Source organism: Equus asinus, chromosome 24 (genome assembly GCF_041296235.1).
Source record: "Equus asinus isolate D_3611 breed Donkey chromosome 24, EquAss-T2T_v2, whole genome shotgun sequence".
Classification (NCBI taxonomy): Eukaryota; Metazoa; Chordata; class Mammalia; order Perissodactyla; family Equidae; genus Equus; species Equus asinus.
The window spans coordinates 15,527,565-15,553,850 of NC_091813.1; the positions used below are offsets into that span (position 1 = coordinate 15,527,565).

The 26,286-nt window shown below is 38.8% G+C and overlaps 1 pseudogene; it reads right to left on the reverse strand.

Moving 5' to 3' along the window:
- The window catches only part of LOC106848632 (nuclear pore complex protein Nup50-like), a 41,551-nt pseudogene extending 16,577 nt beyond the window's left edge, over positions 1–24,974 (reverse strand).
- Between the last annotated feature and the right edge of the window lie 1,312 nt (positions 24,975–26,286).

Genomic DNA, 26,286 nt, shown 5'->3' on the forward strand with positions numbered 1-26,286 from the left:
CTGATCACATAGCCACAGCACATCCAAACAAGGTACTTTGCATTCTGCAGAAAATTCCTAGCCACCCATCAAGAAGCAGTTTAAATATGATTTGTTCTACAAAGTGTTCGTAAATGCCCCAGAGAAGAATTAATCATTCTCCTCTCTGTATTCCTTTATGTAACATACACTCTGTATACTTCACACCTCCATCCATCCATCCATCCATACACACATGCTGGTGCATCCTCTGCGCCAGCCTGCCCTTGTTGAGAATGATCAGAGTGAAACCTCAGAACTCACGACTACAGATATCACTCAGAGCCAGTTTGGTCTGCTCCACAAACAGGTTTTCTACTACTGCTTCTTCCATTTCTTAAAGTTCATAGTTCTTGCTTTTTGGTTCCTGCATATCAGGAATTCTGAAAGAGCTTAGATGGGGGGTTCTGGCTCTGAGTCTCTCATGTGGTTGCCCTCAAAAGTTGGCTGTGGCTGGGGCAGGTCCCTGGCTGGTTTCTCTTTCTCTAAGTGTAGTCTCAGAGCTTCTCCATGCGAGGTGGTTTGTGCTCTCCTCACTCATGGTCTTCCCAGGGCAACTGAACTGCTTACAAGGCAGTTTAGGGCTTCAGAGCTATTGCTGCATGATGAGCTACACCAAAACTTAGTGACTTGACACAATCATTTGCTCATGAATGATTTAAAATTTTGTGAATCTGAAAGCTGAGCAGGACTAAGCACAGCATCAGCTAAAGTCACTCAACTGGGGACTGGATAGTTCACTCTCAAGATGGCTTATTCATAGTGCTGACACGGTGGGTGGAGGCTATTGGCTGAGAACTCAGCTGTGACTATGGAACAGAGGACTCCAGGAGAGCCTTCTCATAGGGCTTCTTGGGTTTCTGTATTATAAGAGCGAATGTCCCATAAGAACAAGAAAATTTTACGTTATTTTTAAATCTAGCCTCAGAAATCACTAATGCCACATTTTATTGGTTATAAGCAAACCACAAACATGCCAAAATTCAGGGGAAAGGAATTAGGCCATGCCTCTTGATGAGAGAGTGGTGAATTTCTGAAGGAACATGTGGAATGGGAAATTTTGTTGAGGATAACTTTGGAAAATACATTCTTCCACAACATATAGCTAAGAATATGGAAAACCTTATCTGAAATCTTTGGGGATAAATATGTTTCAAAATTCAGAATTTTTTAGATTTTAGAAAGGTAACATGGTAGATGTAATGCTTTTTATGTAAAATCCCCAGCAGATCTGGTGAGGCACCTGTAATAGAGAATATTAATATGTTGCCAGTGCAACAGTCATTCTAATTCCAAGTAAAGTGACTTTACAGAAAGATTATTCAGTTCAGATCATGTTTTGCCACCAAATGAGTTTGTCACATATTTACAAAAAACAAAAAACTTAACATTTTCAAAGTTTTTGGGGAGTTTGTATTGGCAAATAAGTGATTGTAAAATAAAGGTTATAATGTTTAGAAAAAAATAAAGTCAGTGATTTCTCCTAGACATATGTCTTTAAAAACTGTATTTATGATTTAATTATTTATTTTTAGGTCATATATTTTTCAAGGAGTAATACTACTTCATGATTTTTATATCTTATTGTGATAGACTGAGAGGAGAAAATTAATTTAACATATCAAGATTATGGGGAAAAAATTCTTCAAAATCGTGTTGACAACTTCCATGAAAAGTATCTTCTATCCACAAACAATAAAGAATATGAAAAACAAATGGTATTAGATAAAAGTGAGACCCTTCCAGTATCAGTTCAAAACATCTATTTGGCAACACAAATGTGTTTTAGAGGAATCTCCAAAGCCATTTATTGCTGACGGTGCTGAGCGATCACTGCTCCTGCATTATTTAACTCCTTTAAATGTTTACCGTAAACATTTGAACCAGGGAAATTTAATAATAATTAAACTTTGGGATAAAATTTCATTTTCCTCTATTGCCCCAGAAGTTCATTCTGTGATGGTGATATTCAGCCTTAGCTTAAGCTAGACATTGAATTTAATAACTGAACTTTCAACATCTGGCCAAAACGTCTATTTTGTTACCTCTTTAAACAGTTTAAGCTGTAAAACTGTTACTCCATTTTAAAAACTATGTTGAGGGGCCGGCCAAGTGGCACAGCGGTTAAGTGCGCACGTTCCGCTTTGGCTGCCTGGGGTTCGCTGGTTCAGATCCTGGGTGCGGACCTGGCACCGCTTGCCAAGCCATGCTGTGGTAGGTGTCCCACATATAAAGTAGAGGAAGATGGCATGAATGTTAGCTCAGGGCCAGTCTTCCTCAGCAAAAAGAGGAGGATTGGCGGCAGATGTTAGCTCGGGCTAATCTTCCTCAAAAAAAAGAAATTATCTTGACTACAAAAGCAGGACAATGAATTAAATATTACTTGATCTTGAATAATGTTTCTTTTCAGAAGCACAGTGCCATAGTACCCACTTTATGGATTATATGTTTTCTAAATCACCTTTGCTCTAGGTAGTTAAGAAGATAACAGAAACATTGAGTTTTAAATCCTGAAGAAATTTCACATAGTTAATCCAACCTCACTTTATACATGAAGCAACCAAAGCACAGACCACTGAGCTGATTTCCCCAAACAGGTGGTAATCATTGTTGTAGAAATTTTCTCCACTTCGGCTTTCTTAATAAACCCATTTGAAATAAACTAAATGAAACTTTTCACCATAAAAGATAGTAGAAGCTTCATGTTTGACCTCCACATATTTTCACAAACAAGAAAAAGGAATTCCTTTCACAGCTTTTCTTCAACAAAATCTTTCTTAACATATTTTTTTAATCATTATTAATAATATGCGTAGTTTTCCTAATAAATAAGTGATTTCTCAGGTGATACTATTAACTCTGTTTAGTAACAAAGTTAAATTAGGAAACAAAAGCAGCTGAATAAAATATTCAATGTTTGAAGTTTAAACTATATCAACAACAGAAAAGATTTTTAGTTCCTTTTTTCCCAAAATGAGCCTAAGGGTTTGTGAAGTTTGAATCTGACATATAATTCAATAGAGTATGAATAACAAACCAAGTCATAGCATTTACTTTTTCTTTTCTTGAAACCTAGTTGAGAAAATTCCTAACCATCATCACACTCACCACCCCTAGTGAATGTTTTTTGGGCTATGAACACTATTTGACTTTCTTTTTGATAAATTATCTAAGATACCTGCATTCAAAATTTATGCTAATCCAATCCAGTTTTCAGCATTTATTCCAGAAAGTCTTCTACACTGTTTTTTTAATTAAATATAAACTATAAGTCATGTATCCACCTTCCTAAACTTCATTTCCTCTTTTCCCCACTACTTCATTTCTCAGAAAGAGAAAAAATAAAATAAAATAAAATAAAACTGACGTGACACTTTTAATATTAACCTCAGCTATGTCTGCAAGAATATCGAGTGATGTGATTTTGTTTGGAGGGTTTTTTTCCTTCTGGAATGTGGAAAGTTAGTTCATACCTCAATTTTGTCCAGACTTAAACACCCCTTTTCTATTTTATATGTCTTGCAGGACCCACAGCGTCTGAGAATGCGACAGAGGAGCACTTCCACGTCTGGGAATGTGACAGGGAACATATTATATCTATTTTTAAATCTTCAAAATTCTTGTAGTCGCTGAAACCTGGAAACTAGACTTGAATTATCTCATTGTTGGATCTCACCTAACGCGTGATTGTCCTTTCCCTGGTGTTATTCACTTGGCTATTGCTCCTGTCATTTATGTGCTTCCTGCAATATTGTCATAGACCACCATCACCTCCACGTTCATTCTCCAACCACTCCCAACTACTCTGACTAAATGATAACCTAGTAGCTGGAAAGAGTTAGGGTAGTTTTCTAAAGGCCAAACTAAATTCCATCAGTAAAGCAACTGAATGGCATCCTTGTGAGTTTGAATAGTTAAACAGCATGCATTGGAATGGAGACTAGCAGAATCCGATAGAGCAGACAAACCAGGAGACTGGAGCCCCACACTTCAGGGAGGTGATTTGAGACATTGACAGATGAAGAAAGATAAGCTAAATATGTTACAACCACTCCACTGCCAGATGTGTTCTCAGTGGGCTCTTCATCTGAGATACAGTTTAACTAAATACGTGTTTACTGAATACTTCCTACATGAAAGGTTCTGTGTTTACTAACTTTTCTCTATCAGGTTCTGTAATGAGCAATAAGAAGATAGAAAGAGAGGCCATGCATTTTTCTTCCTTGAAGGGCTCATAGTTTAATAGAGAAGATAGACACTGACAATATCACAAGAAAAGGACTGTACTAAAAATACAGCCAGAATGAGCTGGGAACCCAGGAAAGGGACACCAATCCAGCCTGAAGATAAAAGGGAATACTTTCAGGGGTCAGTCCCGTGGCTGAGTGGTTAAAGTTCCATGCTCCACTTTGGTAGCCTGGGTTCACAGGTTCAGATCCTGGGTGCAGACCTACTCCATCAGCCATGCTGTGGAGGAGTCCCACACACAAAGTAGAGGAAGATTGGCATGGATGTTAGCTCAGGGTTAATCTTCCTCAAGCAAAATAAGAGGAGGATTGGCAACTGATGTTAGTTCAGGGTGAATCTTCCTCACACACAAAAAAAGTGAATACTTTCAGGAGAGAGATGCTTGGCAGGTGACAGTGGGTGGATGACAAAAGTGAGTGGGAGATAAGAGGAGGTGCTTTTAGGCAAGGCAAATAACACATGAAGGCTGTCAATAAAGCATAGTACTTTAAGGAACCACAAATTGGTATGCTGGGAGCACATATGAAGATATGAGATCAGATGAGGCTGGAGAGATAATACCATGGAATAAATCATGAAGGGTATTATATTGCCAGTCTATAGAAGGTGGATTTTTATCTACAGGCAATGAGGAGCCACTGAATCATTTAACTAGGGGAAAGGAGAGATTTTCATAAAAATATAATCCTGGAAGCAGTATGAATGATGAGTTAGAGTTCTAAACTAGAGCAGTAGTCATGGAATGAGAAGAGAATTTGAAAGTTATTTGGAAGTGATGTAGAGCTTAGTTATTTAGGGGCTGAGAGACAAAGAAGGGTCTATGATGATCTTCATTTTGCTATATCTGTCTCAATACAGTGTATTTGGAGACCAAAGCAAGTTAGGGAAAAAACTAATGTGTGGTGAATAATAGAAGTGACCTAGGGAGGATTTTGATCAAGGTAAGTTTGAGATACCTAGGAGAAATCTAGGAAAAATTGTAAGTAACTATATATGTTCATAACAATAATGAAGCTCAGGCAAGAGCTTTGGACTAGAAAATAATATCACGAGCTGGTGAACAAAGTTCACATTCACAAAAGTATTAAAAAGATAAGCCAGGCTTAGGTAAGACAGAGGTTAACCCAGAAATGCTTCTTCCCTGAGACTTCCATTCATGAAGGCGTCTGTTCAACCACATTTATGGGAGCATGCTAAGGGATAAACTCTCCACCAGGGTTTTTAAAAATGAGTAGAATCCAGCTTCCGCCTTCAAGTACTCACAGTCTGGGGAAGATGCTTGCATGTGAACAAACAATAAATAGCATGTGGAGGGTAAATAATAGAAGCACACACTGCGGTTGTTTCAAACGTAATTTGTCTTTCCCAGGAGACAGAGTCATAAAGAGACAATGTCATAGGAAGCTTCATGTAGGAGGGGTTACGTGTAAGAAAGTCTTGAATATCTTTAAACGTGAATAAGGAAAAAGAAGAAAAAGTACTAAATACAGAGTGGTAAAGTTCTATGTAGTAGGACTCTGGATAGTTCAATAGTACTGGATCACAGACCCGATTTTTTCTTTTAAAAAGAAAGGTAAGAATGACTGAAGACGATATAAAGCTTAGTTTTTATGTTTGTTTGCTTATGTTGAGTTTTTGTTTTTAAATAATAATAAATTCAACTAAACCAGGGTTTCTCAATATCAGCATTACTGAAATATTAGCCCAGATAATTCTTGTCAGGGTACCCTGTGTGATATAGGATATTCATCAGCATCTCTGGCCGCTACCCACTAGATACCAGTACAACCCATCTCCCCTTTTGTGACAACCAAAAATGTCTTCAGACATTGCAAATAGCCCTTGGGGGCGGTGGGGTAGGTAAAACAACCCAGATGGGAACTAATGGGTTAAGCTGCCCAAACTTTTGATTTCCAAAATTACACATAGAAGGTGATAATTAACAGATCAACGTGCCTGTTCTGTGTCCTCATGTCATTCTGAGTTTTCACCCAATCATCAAAAATATTAATATTTTTGATCAGAGATCACTAGAATCATAGTTTCCTAACCTCTGAATGAGATTCACCTTAAACTTTTCCTCTCCTCAGATTATCACTAAGTGATGAAATTTAGCAATATCTGTGCTTTCCTCCTCCTTTTTGTTTCTCTTACTTTTCCTTCTTATTTCTATAACAGAAGTTACTTAGCATTACTACAGTATTTATGGTGTTCAGAGTTCTTTCACAAAGAGAAATGATTAAGCATGTTCCTTTAGTTGTGAAGAGAGGGAGTTTGGAAGTTTGTTATTGACTAAACTTGGAAATGAGAAAAAATTAAGAAGGAAACACAGTAGCTAAGGGAACTCACTACACTGGGAAACCGAAGGGAGGGACTGAGGGAAAGGGGCCTTCCTAACAGGCGCCGTCTGTTATCTCTGTCTTTTTCTTTCAAGAAGCCCATTAAGCCTTCAGAAATACAATGATTCATTTTTATGATACACATGCTAGTCCATAGATGTCCATAATTATATCAGCAATGAAAACATAATGGAATGCTCTGGAACAGTGTTAAGGCCTCAATCTTCTACAAATCATTTAACAAAATACAAACACAGAACAGTTGTGCAGCCAGGTCACCAGGTAAATAAGTTCCATCACCACCTTCTCAAACTTTTTGACACATTTAAACCTGAAAATGTCAATATCCTTTCATCCAAGAAATTTTTAGAAATGCTTTATTTCAAGAAGAGCCAAAGGGAAACCTCTTTGCATTTCAAATACCTTATTTAGACATTGAGTAGTAAATGTTTTATTTAGAAAAATGATTAATCATTCTGCAAGACTTATAAAATACTTATGAGAGGAAAAAGACGACCTTTAAGTTGGAAAATTCCTCTCAAAGGAATTCTAAATGTCGCAAAGAACATACTGGACCAATTTTTTAAAAATTCTCCTTGCATCACAGTGTGTAACTCACATCTGGTTTGCAACACAGAGGCGGAGACTGTTTATGGATCGTCAGTATCAGAGACAGAAAAATGTAACTAGTGAAGCCGGGCCCAGGCTAAGTGAAATCGCAAACAGATCTCCCTGAAGGAAGCCCTTGCATGCAGCCTTCCATCCAAGCGAGAAAACCCTAGCGAGGTGGGACAGCCGGGAGAGCCTTCCCCTGCGGGGGCACAGCTCCCTCCAGCAGAGAGCTGCCTGTGAGAACAGAGGCTGCAGTTTGTGCTTTCCAGTCTTTTCTGTCCCCTTCTACCAGCCTGCTTCTGGACCAACTTTACAAGGTTAGACAAGATAAATGTTTCTCTGTTTAACCTCCTTGTGAGCTGGAGAAAGTGTGCTACAATCATTTCACTGGAGTGAAGGATTTACAGCTTCCCACCGGTAGTTTGGGTATATGTTCTGAGACAGATGCACTGCCCCCACGGCCTGTTCTCTCCACACATCCTCCTACTGGCCTTCCTTAAAACCCAGTCCTGCCTAACAGAAAGTCCTTCCAATTCCAATGCCTGGGAAAAACCTGGCCACACTAGGAGGTGCAAGAGGCCTCTGTGGGACACCCTGGATGAATTAGAAGCCAAAGAGAACAAGGAGTAGGGGGAGGATGTTAAAGAATCCAAAAGCACTGTGCCAAACAACTAAGCATCCTGTTCAGTTGCTTGAAACGTCCTTCTTCCTCCCTCCATAAGAGGAGGTATTGCATTCACTTGTTGCCTTTCCTTTTTAATAAATGCTCTAGAGCCCAGCTGCCACAGATAGTGAAATAAATCAAGGTCCAGGATCCTGCTGGAAGGCAGGGGCTGCTGCAGAGGGTGTAGGAGCCAGAAATGAGTACAACAGCAACGTGGCTGCAGAGAAGCTGCCTCCCCTTGGCAGGTCCTCAGCACTGAGTGAGGCGGCTCGATTACTTTTATATCCAGGGTTTCCATAACTATGTGATTCTGATAATAGGTATATCTGTCGAGAACAAACTGAACAATGTTTCCCTCTTAGAAAATGTGTTCCTCAGTAAGGAATAAAACAAAGTCTTCTCAAAGACCCTTCTACAAAATATCAGCAATCCAGGGACAACTCTCTTTGAACTAAGTAGTCGATCCAATGGTTAGCTCAGGGCAATAGAATGGACACCATCATTTGTCCTCCAAATGTGGAGAATCTCAGAATGTTTTAGAAGACATCAGGACTTCCTGGGAAAGTAAAGTGTTATCAGAAAATACTTAAATTCATCACAGGGTTCTATCTGCTTTTATAGCTTGTGATAGATTTTTCTTTTTAATCTAGTGTTTATCCGTTCTTCTAGAATTATAACTTACCCTATTTGTCGAACACCAGATGTTTAAAAAAATTATTTCTGTCCATTTTATGGTTTTAAAATTTGTATCTCTAAAGTTTTCATTTGCTTTTTTTCAGTATTACCAGCGAGATCTTGATTTTTTCTTCACATGTTCAAGAGCCGTTTTTCTCTCTTTTTCTCTCTGGTCACATTCTTTGTGCATTTTATTGAGGATTTTCCTGAATTTCTTTTCTTAATTTGTAAGAGTTATTCATATAGCAAGGAAATTAACCAGTTGGCTATCTTATTAACTGAAATACTTTCTTTTCTGTCATGTTTTCTTTTGACTTTTTATGGTATATTTGCCATGCAAAACCTCCCCCCGCAAACCTCTTTCTAGAGCTATATTGGCTTGTAACATTTCTGGATTGTGACTATATGTTTGAATCTGTTTTTTAATAAAAAATTTGAAAGCAGGAACTATATTTATCTTCACAGCCTCCACACAGTGTCTAGTACATATTGGATGCTCAATAAATGTTTCAGTTCCCCTATGACAAAATTTTGTCTATTTTGTCCACTGATGTGTACCCAGCACCTAACTGAACCTGCCTCTAGCTGGCTCAAAATATTTGCTGAATTAATGTATGAATGAATAACTCAAAATAGTGCCCCAGGTAAAACATTAATTCATGCATTGTTATTTTTTATGTCTTTAGGGAAGAAATTCAGATTTTTAAAATATAATACAAGATTGTCAACTGTAGTCACCATGTTTTACATTAGATCCTTGTTCATCTTACAGCTGAAAGTTTGTACCCTTTGACCAACCTCTCCCTATTTCCCCATCCTCTAGCCCCTGACAACCACTTTTCTTTCTCTGTTTCTGAGTTTGACTATGTTTTAGATTCCATATATAAGTCATACCGTGCAGTGTTTGTCTTTCTCTGTCTGGCTTATTTCACTTAGCATAATGCCTTCAAGGTCCATCTATGTTGTTGCAAATGGCAAGATTTCCTTCTTTCTCATGGCTGAATAAGTTTGCATTATTTATGTGTGTGTATGTATATATATATACCACATCTTCTTTATCCATTCATCTGTTAATGGAAGCTTAAGTTGTTTCCATATCTTGACTACTGTGAATAACTGAATAATGCTGCAATGAACATGGCAGTGCAAAAATCTCTTTGATATCCTGCTTTCATTTTGGGATATCAAAGATATCCTTATCTTTGGATAAATATGCAGAAGTGGGATTACTGGATCATATGGTAGCCCTATTTTTAATTTTTTGAGGAAGTTTTCAGGTACCTGTTGGCCATTTGTATGTCTTCTTTGGAAAACTGTTTATTCGGTTCTCTGTCCATTTTTCAGTTGGATTGCTTGGTTTTTTGCTGTTGAGTTGTATGCATTCTTTATATATGTTTGATATTAACCCCATCAGACATATGGTTTGCAAATATTTTCTCCCATTTCATAAGTTGCTTTTTTATTTTGTTTATTTTGTGCAGAAGCTGCCATATACTATTTTTTAAAACTTTTATGTAATTGAATTTCATAAATTCAAGCGATAAGTTGAACTTATCAACCCTTTATTTTGTGGTTTCTGGACTTTACATCATGTTCATAAATACTTGTCCATGTTCCAATTATTTACTTTAGTGTTTTATCATTTTTCAAAAATTTAAGTTTTGTATATATCAGTAATCTATTTTAGAGTGAGCTGCAACTTTATAGTGAATTCAACTTTGACCTTTTTCCAGATGGCTACCCGGTTATGGAAAAACCTTATTTTCTTCACTGACATGAAATGCCACCTTCACCATATACAAAACTATCATGTGAATTCTCAGTTTGGTTTCATGGATCTATTTGTCTTTTCATGAGCCAATATTCCCCTCTTCATTTCTCTAACAAACTTTCCTGGGTGCTTACTATGTGCCAGGCACTGTTCTGTTTAGTCACTAGGGGCATGACAGTGTAAAAAAATTATAAAAACAAAGCAAAATAACATTGATTATGATGATGATGGTGAAGAAGAACAACAACAAAAACACGATGGCTGCAAGAACTAGAGGAACAAGAAGAAAGAAAGAGGGAAACGAGCCCCCTTCCTCTTCTGAATTTGACACTCTAATGGATAAAAACGACTAAAAATTTGATATATTAAATAGTGATAATTTCTCTGGAGGAACACAAAGCAGAAAAAAGGGAGAGGCAGTTGGAAGTGTGACAGTGTTAATATATGGTCAGCAAAGGGTTCACTAGCAAAGAGGCATTTGAGGAAACACCTTAAAGAGGGGAGGGAGTGACTCATTGGATCTATGGGAGAAAAAAATAGACAGCAAGTCATTCCACATTTGAGAGACTATAAGGAAAATAATATGGCTGGAGCAGAGTGAGCAAGGGAAGAGTAAAGGGAAAGGATGCGAGTGGGTAGAAGAACGTGGAGGACTGGATCATGTAGTGAAATGAGAAGTTTGTGGGGCGTTCTGAGCAAAGGAATTATATGATATGCTTTATGCATTAAAAATTATACTGACAAATGTGTTGAGAACAGTTACACAGGTTTAAGGTATTGAAATAGGGCAATCGATTAGGAGGTGGACAACAATAGTAGCTTAGTGCTAAATGGTAGAGGTGGCAATGGAGAGAAATGATGATATTATGGATATGTTTTAAAGGCAAAACCAATAGGATTGGCTTTCAGATTGGATGTTGGGTGTGCAAGAAAGAGAAACATGAGAGGGAAGATTTTTGATCAAAAAACTGAGCAAATGCAATAGCTGTTAAAGAGATTGGGAAGAATATGGAGGAAACAGGCTCAGGGGAGATGTCAGAATTGCTAAGAATTCTTGTGCATTCCACATCTGTACCACAGATAGGCAAATTAAAATATAAAAAGCTAGAACCAATTACCGTTTTTCTACAATGATTATAATATTCATTAGGGCTATTCACAAACATTCTAGTATTCTTTCCAGGCATCTGGCAATATGACATTTCTCATTCCAATTTGAATTTAAGTGTAGCCAAGTAACTAGCTATAGCCAATGAACGCTAGCTACATGGAACTTCGGTCAACTGGAGCCTCCATCAATCTGAGTCCCTGGGCAATCATAAGGAGCAAAGCTCTTCTGTTATCCTGTGTTGGACGTGTAGCTGGAGCAAGAAATAAAGTTTGTTAAGCCTCTGAAATTTTAAGGATGTTTGTTACTACAGTGTATTCTTGCTGACACAGAAATTAGTACTCAATGTGAGAGACAGTCACGATATATGACATAAAACCATAAACATGCAGCATTGGTTAGTAATCAGATGTTGGGCAGCAAGAAAATTGTTATTGGAGGCTGGAAGGATGATTATCAATGCTATATACAAGTGATACTTTTGGTAAAACTATTGCCTAAAATAACTTGGAAGGAAGATAATATATATAAAGAACATGTAGCCTTAGTGAAAGAGATCAGACAATAATGTAACTGTTGTGTGCCGATTGCTGTTGGCTGTTTGATAAGGTATTATGAGAAAGAGAATAGTTCGGAAAAGAATTGGCTATCTTCAGGGAGAAGCAAAAGGAAATAAAATGGAATAGTTAAAACCTACAAATAAAAAAGCTGCAAGAGGGGCTGGTCTGGTGGCGTAGCAGTTAAGTTTGCATACCCTGCTTCAGTGGCGTGGGGTTCACCAGTTCAGATCCTGGGCATGGAGCTACACACCGCTCATCAAGCCATGCTGTGGCGGCATCCCACATCAAAATAGAGGAAAACTGGCACAGATGTTAGCCCAGGGCCAATCTTCCTCACCAAAAAAAAAAAAAAAAAAAGCTGCATGAAGTTATTAAATCTCCTTTCTCAACTTGTAAAAGAAAAACTTAAGGATGCCTTAGAATGATAAAAGCAAATTAGAACTCATCAAGGATAAAATCAAAAGTGTGGCTTTCAAATCCATTGTTAAAACCTCTGACTAGATTAAGGACACAAGAAGAGCAAGGTGCAACTAAAGGTTTAATTCTCATTTATTTCTTTCAACTGGAAAAAGACTTAAAGAAAAAAAAGATCTAACTCAATTCAAAGAAAGAACTTCAGCAAAATGAATTAATATGTCTAAAAATGAACTGTGTTTGGTTATCAGCACATAGAACTGAATGGAATCTAATAGATACAGTGCTTGCTATGTTTTCCACAGGTTATACTAGCAAAGAAACCACATGTCTGAACTGAAAAGGTCAGTGACCATCCAAGAGTCACAGTGATTTCATGTCTCTGACTTTCCAGTTATGAAGCAAATTCAATGGCAGACAAAGTTTCCACTATCAGTTTTAGTTAGGTCAAAGAGTAATGGAAAAGGAAGAATCTTCTAGAGTGACATATTCAAGGGCCACAGGCAACAGTGGACCAGAGAGTTCTCCCAGTGAGCAGAATTAGGGTCTAATCAAGTCACGTTTCTCACAGTCAGGGTGGGCCCTCGCTGGATTTCAGAATTGCTATGGGCCTGTAGCTGCTCTGTGTCTCCTCTCTTCCCCCTTTGTAAACGGGAATGTTTACTTTGCTTGTCCTACCCTTCTTCCACCATTGTGTCACGGGTGTGTGGGAGATAGATAATTTATTACATCCATAGATCTTCAAACTAAGAGGAGCTGTGTCAGACCTGGTAAAGAGGCTGTGGAGCATCACAGAGATTCTGGACTCAGGGCAGGATGCAATGTCTGCAGGAAACTTTTGAGTAAGAAGCAGCCAAATATTTGGGGACCAGAAAGTTAGACTATGGTGGTCATTAGGGCTGCTCCGTTTGGCCAATAAAAACTGATTGGAAGTGAGATAAGGCATTTCTAGGTGGCAGCTTTAAGAATATGGGATTCCCCACAGTGCCTTTTTCCTCGATCTGTCCCTGTGAAAGTAGATAAGGGAGTGAGAAACTCTTACACGTGCGGGAAAGGACAATGGAAACACTTGTGAGCAGCCCTGATAACCACCATAGACTGCCTTTCCTGAGAGAAGGAGAGTAGCTATCCCCAACGTATTCAAGTCTTAGCCTCCCTCCTGACAAGCAGCGGGGAGATAAAAGAGCAGACCCTACCCAGCCCGCCCAGATCTACTGGGAGAGAGGAGGAGCTAAGGTTTCAATCACAAAAGAAGATCAGACTTTTAAAATAGACTCTCTTTAAATCATCAAGTGACCCCAACTTTAATCTGTCCAAGATGTTGTCCAAGATACAAGAAAGAGGAATTCCTCTGAGCACGGTTCCAATCAGTGACTGGAGAAAAACAGGGTTGTTTTATGTTCGTTCCCCACAGAGTTCAGACTGTTTGAGAAACCTATTACAGCTGTGACTCCGTGGGGGGACTGCTGTGCAAGGATCAAGGTGGACTCCGAAAAAGATGAATGTGGGAAACACTCATGGATGCGATAGAACTGAATTTGAAAGCATTTACAGAATGCTTTAAATCTCCTAAGAAAGTATAGAGTGATACTCAAAAGGTTTAGAAAGGGAAAAAAGATGAGTATAGTCTTAAGAGTTTACCCAAGAGGTGGATTTCCCTGTCCTTGCCAGAGAAACAGCAAAACTAAAGGAACTTAGAAATTAATGTTAAAAGTCCTTATTTCAGTCTCCGAATTTCCAAACAGGAAACCTCTTCCTAAATAAGAAACATACGTGGTGCCCGGAATGCCAGAGTCCTGGGGTATGAAAACACTCCTGTGGGCTCGCACATAAACATCCCACCCAAGACAGTGCTAACGTGTTGGAGCAGGGGGGAAAGCTGTATTACCTTTGATGCAAAATGTAAATTATTAATAACTGAGTTTATTTTCCAGGAATGGCGTTCCCATCCATTGGTGCTTTAGTGACTGAATGAATGTCTCAACTAAGCAAAGCAGATTTTTAAAGATGCGTTGAATACCAGAGATCAGAGCATGTCGGCTTTTTGTATAAACACCAGGAGGCCGGCTGGAAGGGTGTCTGTGTATATACAGGCTATAACAACAGACTGATCAGAAGGGTTCTGGCCGGGGCACCTTTAGACTCAGGAAATGTGAAAGGTCTCTTTAAAACAAGTGTAGCAGGGCAATTTTCAGCCTCTTGCTTTGCTCTGAGATCAATTTGGCTAAACTTCTCTCACATTCTTTCAACTACTGGTGCTACCAGGGGAAAGAGCAGAGGAAGGCAGTGAGGGCTCACATCCAGGATCTGAGAAGCAGGTGTCAGATGGATGATTCCAGGGCAATTGGTCTAATCTCTCGTCAGCTGCTTTGTCAGTTTGGGGAAGACTGTGTAAACACCTCTCCTGAGGCCCCTTCCAAAACACACTGGTGAGAGAAGGGTGGCCCTACTTGCAAACGGGCAAGTCATCAATCTGCCTGCCCTGGGACTGATTGGGCAACAAGCAAAGGTACCAGGATTTGCAGGAGGAGGTCTGAGCCCACAGTGAGACTAAGAACAACACTGCACACCACAACAGGAGGACTCAGCGACACCTGTCAGGGTTAGAGAAGTGCAACTGCCCATCTTCCAGCTTTCCTTGGGGGCAAAGCGGGCAGTTGGTGGCAGGCTGCACTCACCAATACGAAGTCAAAGACACGGGAATCACGTAAAGCAAAAGCAGGCCTGGAGGATCCTGAAGACCACAGTCCACTTAGGGAGAGAGACTACCTGGTCCCACAGAAACTCATCTCTGATCCAGTTAGGGAAGAGAAAAGTCCTAAAATTACCCATGGTGTAGGAATGCAGTAGAAAACGGGGGGCTGTGACTCGGCAGTGCCAGCTCTCAGGGGCCCAGGATGGGCCTCCAGTCCTCTTCCTTCACAGCCAGATCCTCCTCTCCCAGGGACGTAATAGAAACAGAAAGGGGATTAAACACAAAAGACGGAATTCCTTAGCCAAATTTTTGAGCTTAAGGCTGAGGGCAAGTGAAGAATATTTTAGAGATACCGGTTGGAAGATCAGTCCAAGTTTCTCTCAAAATTAAATTCTATGTGACTTTCTTTAAAGCAAAGACAAGTTCTCATGGCTTGATTAAACTATAGATGCCATGAGCGGTCAACCATGGGAAAGTGAAGAGCTCAGAGGGTACTTGCCCAAGTTTTCTGACCAGTTAACCCTCTGGAAATTTTGTCAATGCCTCTAGAAGAATAGAACCCTCTACGAGAAGCAGAACCAAGGTTAAAGTCCCACAGATAAAGCACGGATCCTAGAAGCTGGGTTAAGTTTGAATAACAGGAAATATTAAAATGTGACTCTTCTCCCATCTGAGTTTCATGGAGCAAATTCATATCTAAATACACATATTGGATAAATATGCCTCTAATCAAAGACTGCTCTCTGATACAGAAATATTTTTGTAAACTTTGGAAAATATGAATAATAAGACAAAATATCTACATGATTTTGCCACTAAAACTTCTGGCCATTAGTGACTAGTTGTTATAGCTTCAACCAAAAGAGACATTCTAATGGGTCAGATAGCATTACACACCTCTTGAAACAAACAGTATTGGAGTTGCTCAAGGTTTGGTATAGCCACTCTTAAATACCATCCATATATTCTGATGACTTCAAAATTTACATTTCCATCCTAGACTCATTTCTGAGCTCCATGCATACGATTGCCTTCTTGATACTTGGTACCTCCATTTGATGTTTGTAAATCACACCTGCTGTACGTAAAACTCCACCTTCACCTGTGTTCCCCACTTAGCCAATGCCACCTCCATCAACCAGTTGCTCAAGCAGGAATTCTGAGAATCACTCTTGATAGTGTCTGATCACACAGTTTGCATTGAAAAAAAATCCATCCCAACCACTGTCAGCTCTATGCACAAAATGCATTTCCAACTCATCCACTTTTCACCAGTTCCACTGCCCCACCATAGACCAGCCTCTGTCATCCCTCCTCTGTACCAGTAAAACAGCCTCCCACTTTCTCTCTCCTTTTCCTCTCCTGCTGCTCTCTATACTATTTCTCCATCATCCAATACACTCCTACCACACAAGGTCTTCTGTTTGTTCCTCTGGGCTTTCACCCTTTTTACTATCTCCCACTAATACTCTTCTCACCTCTTTTCTTCTGTCTAACTTATACTGTAAATTACAGAAGCACCACATGCCCAGAGAGGCCCTATCAGACGCTGATCCAGACCAGATTCCCCCATTTACACTCTCTTATAAAGCCCACTGCTTTATCTCTATAGCATTTATCAAAGTTTATCTGTTTATTCAATTTATTTTTCCCATTATATCCTAACTTCTATTTAATTTATTTTTGCATGATCGTAACAAAATGTCCAATAAATATTTATTGCACAAATGAGATGATGTTGCACCTCTTAGAGATCACACTGGAATAATGCTGCAAGGAAATTTAAAAACCGTTTACTCCAACCCATTCATTTTTTGACTGAGGAAATCAGTAGACGTCGGGTGCCTCGCACAAGGCCGTGCAACTGGCCAAGTGGCAGAACTGGTCTTCCTGCTTCTTAGCCCTTGTCTCCTCACCACACCAATTAAGTGTAAAGAATTTCAAACTGAACCAGTACTCATTCACTTTTTCCATCCATTTGTTAAGTGCTTCCTATGCTGGCACTGGGACCACAATGAAGAACAAGATAGACACTGAGCTCAAGGAGCTTTTAGTTAACAGGTTCCTGGAATGAAATATTGGATATTCAACATTATTTATAAAAATTCATTAATTCATTGATATTTCACAGGAATTTATGAGTGGCTTATTTCTTTAAGGGGAATAGTTTATTATTTTACCCTGATTAATTCAGAAAAACATTTTTTCCTAACCTTAGTAATATAATTCTACATGAAAGCAAAGACATCTGAGCATTAAAGAGTGTCTGACAGCCAAACTCATTTTTAATGTCTTTATCCTACAAAATCAACAAAACTCGTTAATGAAAACAGGACTTGTTGATCAATCATTCAAATATTTTGTCAAATTCAGGTATTTAGTACCATGGTGAATGATTATTTAATGTTCACCTGCATGTTGTTTATATTATTTAGACATCTGGTACTGTTTTGGGCAAGATCATTGTGTTCTCTCTTGGTCTTCAGCTTAGTTTTCAACTATCAGGTTGCCAATTCAACTGCTTACAAGGACGGTATTTTAAAATTTTCTTCTTGCTTATATGCCAACTTACTTTCTGGCATTTTCTTTTTCCTTAAAGAAAAATTATTTTATAGACTTTGCAACATATCTCTTTCTGCAAGGAAATATTAGTAAACAAATCATTACTGTAGATTTGTTTCTAACTTTTTTAAATTGTAAAAGAACAAATGCAATATATTCTGAAAAATTCAAAAATTTTTAATGACTGCTGATTTTATTGAAAAACAAATATTTGTGCATTAGATAAATTCAAACAGGAGCAAAGACTGTGTATTGTGTTCTATGAAGACTGTGTCTATATGCTCTCTACATTATATAGACACAAACACATTAACTAAGTGTACATATAAAGACTTTTACTAGGAAGAGTTGGGCCTACAAATACCTAATAAAGTAAGATGTTTATTTAGGAAAGGACTTTCTCTGAAACAAATCAAGGAGCTGACATGCATGACCCCAGAAACAGGCAGCCCTCATGGATAGTGGGGGTAGGGTAGAAACGGAAGGACTTCTCAGCAGATGAAAAATGTTAAATAGGTAGGAGGATTTACTTGTTTTTAAGTAGAGAAGAAGAAACATGGACCTTTGGAGGTGGGTGGGGCACATACAATACTCTATTTCATTTTCTCTTCAAGCCCCAATTGGCCTTCTTTATGCAGATCCCCGTGTGGGAGACTCATATGAACTTATTTAACATCTTTGGTGATATAATCCCTGAACGTAGAAAGAAGCACCAAGACTCATGAGTGTGCTGCTACTGGTGTCACAACATCAAAAGGAACTGGGAAGGGAACCAGCTGCTAGAATTTGAATTAGACGAAGCAATCGCTGCCGATTGTTTATGGAAGCACAGATGGCTAAAGGAAGGCAGCCTCTCAGAGCCAGCTCACCAGGAGGAACACTGGCAGGACACACTTGCGTTTTGTTAACATTTCCCTCCAATTTGAGAGCATCCCAATTTCACTGCTGGACAATGATATTTGAAACTTTGCATATATGACTTGTATACAGACTATGGCTATAAAAGTTTGAACTGGAAAACATCTGGAGAGAGAAAAAAGCAGTTCACCTAGCAGGAGGTCAGGGCACACAACGACCTTTTGGAGCCTTCAAAAGAATTACAGAAGCTTAGGAATGGCCAAACATGGAGCGAACCGCCAAGAATGACAAACACATAATTTAAAAAGCATGGTCTGATTCAGGGTTATAAAAAAAATAAGTCAGAGAAAAAAAGACCCATTTGTAGACATTTATGATAACTGTCTAACAAAAATGAGAGTAAAAGTTCACACTATAGCTTAAATGAATGTACAAAAAACAACTTGTTTAGGCGTAATTTGAGCACGTTTGCATAACTGTTCATAGAGGGGCATACAGTTAAATACATAGTGTAGTTTTTATAATTCTGTTTTGATTTTATCTCCTTAAATTTTTACTATAAAAGGATAATGAACACAACAAAAAATAATACATCATTAGGGCCAGCCTGGTGACGTGCTAGTTAAGTTTGGGTGCTCTGCTTCGGTGGCCTGGTGTTCGCTGGCTCAGATCCCGGGTGTGGACCTACACACTGCTCATAAGCCATGCTGTGGCAGCACCCCACACAGGACTAGAACGACTTACAACTAGGTTGTGCAACTATGTGCTGAGGCTTTGGGGAGGAAAAAGAATAAAAGAGGAAGATTGGCAACAGATGTTAGCTCAGAGCCAATCTTCCTCACCAAAAAGCATACTTTAAAAAAATAAAAAGTAAAAAAAAATAATAATAATACATCACTAACCTCGTTTTGCTTTCTAGTACAGGAAAAATTTTCATATCACACAATGGCCTGATCAAAACGTACACACACAGACTGAAGAAAAAGAAAAGGGTGGAGATGATAATTCTTAAAGTTTTCTATATCTATTTTATTTTCTAGTTAGAGTTGTTCAAAAGTCCCAATCCCATAGTGAGAATACACCTCCCTGACACAAACGTGTCCATGCACAAGTGGAGATCAGGACAATCTTCCTGCTGAGCATCAAGCGCAAGAGAGTTTGGTTTCTGCAAGTGATCATCTTTCCCAACTTCATTCTAAACAAACAAAGAATTTGGGGAGATATAAAACGTAATTTACCCCCAATCATGTCTACTCAGTTTTATATTAAGGGAAGACTCAAGCCAATTAGTATGTATTTAACTATGTTAATACTATGTCATTGAACTATGTTAACAAAATGTATGTCTGACAGTCTGGGAAAACAAGATACTTCAAAAATAGCTTCAGAAAATCACATAAGAAAGTGAAAAATTAAAACATATACTTCCACTGTGATTTTCAAGGATTGTGCAAATCCCCACTCTTGAGAAATTCTTTCAATGCCCATATGAAAATCTGTGAATCAGTTTTCTTTACATTAACCTTAGATGAGAGTGAGCTCATTCATTCTCAAGCCACAGCTTTATTTCTTTAAAAATTTATGTCCCAAACACTAACACAAGATATCTCAATGTCAGACATAAATCATTGTATCCTCTTAAATCACCCCGTGTCTAGTCAAATTTACTAAGTGCCAGATAATATAACAGACTCTACAAGGTAAAACACATGCTCTCTGCCTCCAGGGGACAAGAAAACAATTGAAGAGCTAAGAAATAAATATGTGAAAGGTTTAATAGCAATAGTACATCTCAATGAAAGTTGAGAATAGCACAGAAAACCACATCATAGGCATATGGTGATTAACTTCCCAACAAGTTAGTAGCTGACTTTAAGAACTACAGGAATTCAGAAGATGACAAAATGACTCCCATCTGCCATGGTTGGGGTGACTCTGCTGAGGCGGTTGGATTTGACCTTACCCTGAAGAGTCTACAGGATTTGAACAGGTAGAAAGGACTTCCAGAGAGCAGGTACTCCAGTGAGCCAAAGCAGGGAGCATGAAAGGCAGGGACATGCAAACCAGCTTCTGGGGACTGGAAACAATCTGGTTGGCTGAAGTGCAGTGTTCGAGCATGCAGAGGGCGAGAATGCTGACCACCCAGCTCAGAGTTAGGCTTGGGGTGCCACTGAGTACTAGGGAGTCCGAGAGGTGGTGAGAGGATGCTGGAAATGTTTTAGTTAGACGACTTGGTGGGGGTGAACCTGGAAGGGGCGGAGCATCAGGAAGGAAAGTGGTTAATAACCCTAACTTTCATTTAGAGAGCCTGGTTTGTGTCAAACTTTGTGCTTTATAGACATTATTTTTCACAGCTACCCCCAAACCTATAAGGTGGCTGTACCAGCCCTATTTTGTTTACCCATGCTCGTCAGTGCCATGGTTAGGATTTGATCCCAGGGTATCGAACTCCAAAGCTCATTCTGCTCAGACGCGTGCTGCTTCCAAGGCGCAGTGCAATGAGGGACTGTGGGCACAGCAGGAGGGAACAGACACGCTCTAAACTTCAGTAATAGAATAAAGGCAAAATCAGAGGGGCTCGGTGACTCACTGGATGTGAGGGAGATGAAGTCACAATGAATTTCCAGATTTCCTGGTTGAGGGATGAGAAAATGATCTCGAGACTAATGCAGGGAAGGTGGGAGAGGGACCAGGCAAGGGGCAGTGACAAGATGAGCACAACAGTAAATACGTTTCAGATGGTGGGAGATATTTAAGTGGAAATGTCTGGTGGTTGGAGACTTTGAGGGAAAGTTCTCGTTGACCTTTCCCCAGCTAGAACAGTTATTGCAGCACTGGCACCACAATGGAAGGTGGAAATGCCCATGGAAATCCAGACTCAATCTAGGGTCACAAGATCCCCTCCTGAACGTTTCTTACAAGTTTGCTTAAAATGTGAAACATGAAAAAAATTGTACATGATTTTGAAGAACTCAGACATTGTGGTTTAACAGAGTACACATTTTCTTTCCCCACCAACCAAGACTTTCCTGCCTTCTAATGCCAATTTATGCCCAAATTCCCTTTTTCCCTAACAACTTAAAGTGTGAAAACATAAACTTTCCTCTGCCCTCACCCTGTCTGCAGCACGTCCTATAAAATTCCGTCCTTCAGCAGTTAACTTATAGCTTTAGAATGATATAGGTCTTAAAATAAAAGTTTGAGGCTTAAGGAAAACACTGGGTTCCGAACATAAATATATCATAAGGCCAAACCTTTCAGAAAATATTCAAGTTCCCTAATTTTGCCTTTCTTAAAAGAGCTTTTGGAGAGTTATTGCTTTTTCTTCTCCATTTTAAAGTGTGAAGTTCACGCAGTGGTCGTCTTCTCCAGGACTGCGAATGCAGACAAACTGTCTTTCACCCTCGCAGAAGGTACCCGAAGCTTAGCCCTTCGGTATTCTCCGGAAAAATGAGCCATTCCCTAAGCAGGTTCTGCACTTTGGGGATAAATTGTAATACCAAATTTAGTGTATACTTCACTCTGGAAAAAAAAGTTTTTAAACTTCAGTAAACTTTTATTTCTAAATGAATATGATCCATAAATAGATAATGTAGGATTGTTCAGTTACTAAAAGTTAGACGGCAAAATATATCACAGCCAAGCCATCTCTTTAGGTGTTCCATAACTTCAGAAAAAAGTCCAGTGAATGAAAGGAGTATGAATATCTCATATTCTGTCAAAAACTATTAAAATGTAGGCAGTAAGGAGAATGAAACGTGTAATTCTAGTGCAGGTGGATTAGATTAGGGAAAAAAAATGCCTTTTGGATCCAGAAATTGCAGAGGCATAATAAGCATCTTTTGAGTGAAATAGAAGGAGGATATTCTTTCATTCACAGCAATGCTCTGAGTATAACTATAAGGATAACGAGAAGAGGAAGACAACAGAAAACATGTAACCAGCGTGGAAGTGCACTGTAGCAGAGTGGCTGACCCTGGGTACCGTTTCCAGGGGTGACTGGCAGCAGGAAATGTGCTTCTCTCCGTAAAAGGTTGGCATTGTTTGTTCTCACCTTCGTCCACTTCCAAAGGTAAAGTATACATGATGATAACGTTCAAGGGGGATGTTTCCTTGAGGAGGCTATCCTATGTATCCCAAGAAAGAATCACATAAGTGCAACCCCAGCCAGGCTTTAAAACCTCCAGAAAGCACTAAGCAGCCTTTCCGAAGAATAGCCGCGTTCTAAAGCCAGAAGCCCAAAGGCAGACAGCTGAAGAAATGCTCAGTTCAACATCGACATGCAATATGGTGATTCAGGGCATGAATTTTTTCATTAAAAGTAACCCTAGTTTACGTGTGCAGAATAATCGGATGGTTAGGAAAGCTCAAAATGTTTGACAAGTAGAGGAATGATTGGGCAAATTGCTATTTTTATCTTGATGAAATATTATGAAGGTATTAAAAATAATTATGAAACCTAAAATGAAACATCAAATCATTATGATTTAATCATTATTGATAAGAACACAACATTGATTACAATTATGGAAAAATATGTTTTTGTACAAAGGCTGGAAGAGAGTATATCACATGAAAATTATGTTTGAATAGTTGTATGATGGATTTTTTAAATTTTTAGATCAATTTTAGATTATTTTATGAACTTTTAAATAATTCCTGAACATCAAGTGTATTATACTCTGTTTATATGTCTAACACAAAAAGAGAAATTTAAAATTCAAAATTAGGCAATCTTTTATCTTATTTATAGAGGTGGAAGAGCACAACATTTGGCCAGGTTCAAAGCCTGGCTCTGCCATTGTATTTGTTGTGTGACCTTGGGTAAGTTCACCTTTCTGTGCCCCAATTTCTTTCCTCTATAAAATGGAAATACTGATAGAACCAACCTCTCATGATTATTATCAGGATTAAATTAGGTAATTCATAAAAAGCCTTAGCAGAGTACTTGGCACACAGGAAATTTCATTAAATGACAACTATTATCACGAATGTACAAATTATAAAGCACATCTATATACATGTGTGTATTACACACAGTTCACATGTGCAAAGGCACTTACCCCATGCCTGGCACATGTACTTAGTAAGCCGGGGTCGTCACATAGTACTCATACAGCTACAGTTACTGAGCAAGAGCACAAACTATGTGTCAAGATTCTGAAACACATATATTATACATTATATGTGACATGTTGTATGTTCTATATTACAGCTTTTCATCCTTACAAGAATTCTGAGATTTAGGAATTATTATGCCCATTCTACAGGTGGGGAAATAGACACTCAAAGAGCTTAAATAACTTCCTAAGATCATAGACTGCTACCTGGCATGGCTAGACAAGAACAAGGCGAGCTGCCACCAAATACAAGCTCTTAATTAACTGCCAGCCACACTGCTTTTAATAAATGAGAAATAAGATACACTTAACTCATATTTCAGCCCAGTATATACCTTACCAGTCTGGTGACAGTCAATAAAATGGAGGCTCCAGTCCTTCAACCACCAGTGAGGGTAAAGCCCTGCTGTGAAGGCCCCTGACTTCTCTTGTTGGCAAGAATCCTGGTCCTGCTCATCTCAATGGCATGCAGCAAAGCCCGTGGGCTGCCCTAATTTGAGAAATGAGGATGAAGGGTAGTGCGGTTATCCCAAACACCATCCATCCTCATGTTAAGGAAAAGTAACCCCCCATTAAAAGGATGTACAAAGAAAAGTCTTTCTCTACAAATATGTTATCTTAACTATTTAACATTACTAAATGTTTCTTTTTTCACTACTGAAGCTCCTGCAAATTTTTAAAGTGTTATTATGAAATTTGGATCTTCAAGAGAAGGATTTCACATGCAGTATTTCCTCCCTAGAACCCTCTGTTCTGAGAACCCCAATTAACAGCTCCTGGAATGAGTGTCCCTCGGAGCCCACTCCAGGGACACAGATCGAGTGGAAAAAGTCACCGCCGGCGTCAAAGACTGAGTTTGGGCCCCAGCCCTCCGCACACGCAGTGTGATCTTAGGCAACGGCCAAAGGCCTCGATTTCCTCCCGTAAAATTAAGAAATGGTGTCTAATATGCTCCGGTGGTACAGAATGTCTTTCTGTGTCAAATGTCTGGAAAAATCTACCCACACGATTACTCCACACCACAGTGAGGCTCTTAATTCTATCCTTCCACATGGTTGAGAACTGGTTGATACAGGAACAAGTGTTAAAAAGATTGAAGCCCATATTGTTTGTCTCAGCATAACACAGGAGGAATGTAAGAATTATAAAACTAAGAATGGAAAACTTCGCAACCTAAGAGGACTCAGGAAAAATATTCTTATGCCAGGCCACACACTGATGCCATGCTCAGAAAGCAATCCCAAGTGTTTTATTGTGGAATTTTCTCTTTGCGTACCCAGCCTGACCCCCCGCCGCGCTCCAGGACTCCCCGCACTCCGGCCAGGTCCATCTCCCACATAAACAAAGCTTGCCCCACAGTGCTTACTCCCTTCCACGGAATGCTCTGCTCTTCTGCCCAAAACAGTGCCTCTCACATGACATGTGAAGCCTTCCTTGATTCGGGAGATTCTGGCTTCTTCTATTTCCAGTTCCTCACATAATGCCAGGCATGTTGTAAAGACGAAATGACAACAGCAGCTCAAGTATTCTCTCCTATCTCTAACTCCTTTTCTACTTCTGGAATCATACAGATAAGCATTTAAAACTACAATCTGCCACATACAATCATTTTTCCTCTGTTTTTCATGGGTGTACATGGCTCTAGTAGGTTGTAAGAGACTTGACTTATTCCTGCATTTGTCGTAATACCTTACATAGTGTTAGGTAAGTAGAAAGTATTCCTTAAATACTTGTCGATTGTCTATTTGATTGTAATCTTTTTAAAAGAACAGTTATAATATTAATAGCTAAACTGCAACTAGCACTTTGCATACATTGTTTTATTTATCCCTCATACTAAACTCTGAGGTAGATAACATCATCCTCATTTGTACATGAGGAAACTAAAGGTTAGAAATCATAGTTAAATGATTTCTCGAGATCATATAGCTAGGGAAATAAGGTGGCTATATAATTTATTGTCAGCTGGAACACATCTGAGGGTGAGCAAAAACATTAACAGTCATTAAAGTTATATAAGTTTTTAAATATTTATTAACTGCTCGTTTATATTGGTAAACCTATAAAATAGTTTTATTCAAAAATTATTTTCAAAATTATAATTCTTTTAAAAATAAAAATACATAAAACAAAATTGAAAAGGATTTGTGATTAACTGAATATTAAAAATAATTTGTTTGTGATTAGTGCTGACACATATTTCAATGTCTGAGATTGTTTTATAGTATCTTTGAGAATTTCTTTTCTTTTTTGTGTGTGTGAGGAGGATTGGCCCTGAGCTAACATCTGTGCTAATCTTTCCCTACTTTGTATGTGGGATGCTGCCACAGCATGGCATGATGAGTAGTGTGTAGGTCTGCATCCAGGATCTGAACCAGTAACGCCGGGCCGCCGAGGTGGAGTGCGTGAACTTAAGCACTACGCCACCAGGTCAGCCCCAGAGAAATTTTATTTTCACTATGTCTTATTATTTTTAGGTTTTTCATAAAGTTTCCTGAAATCTTCTTCAAAATTGCATTTTATGATAAGTAGATTTGAAATTATACCATTTTCAATATACTTTTCTCTATGAAACATAATTTTTATGAAATATACTTTTAAAAATAATTTCTAAAAGTTTTGATGTATTCAGGAAAATGCCT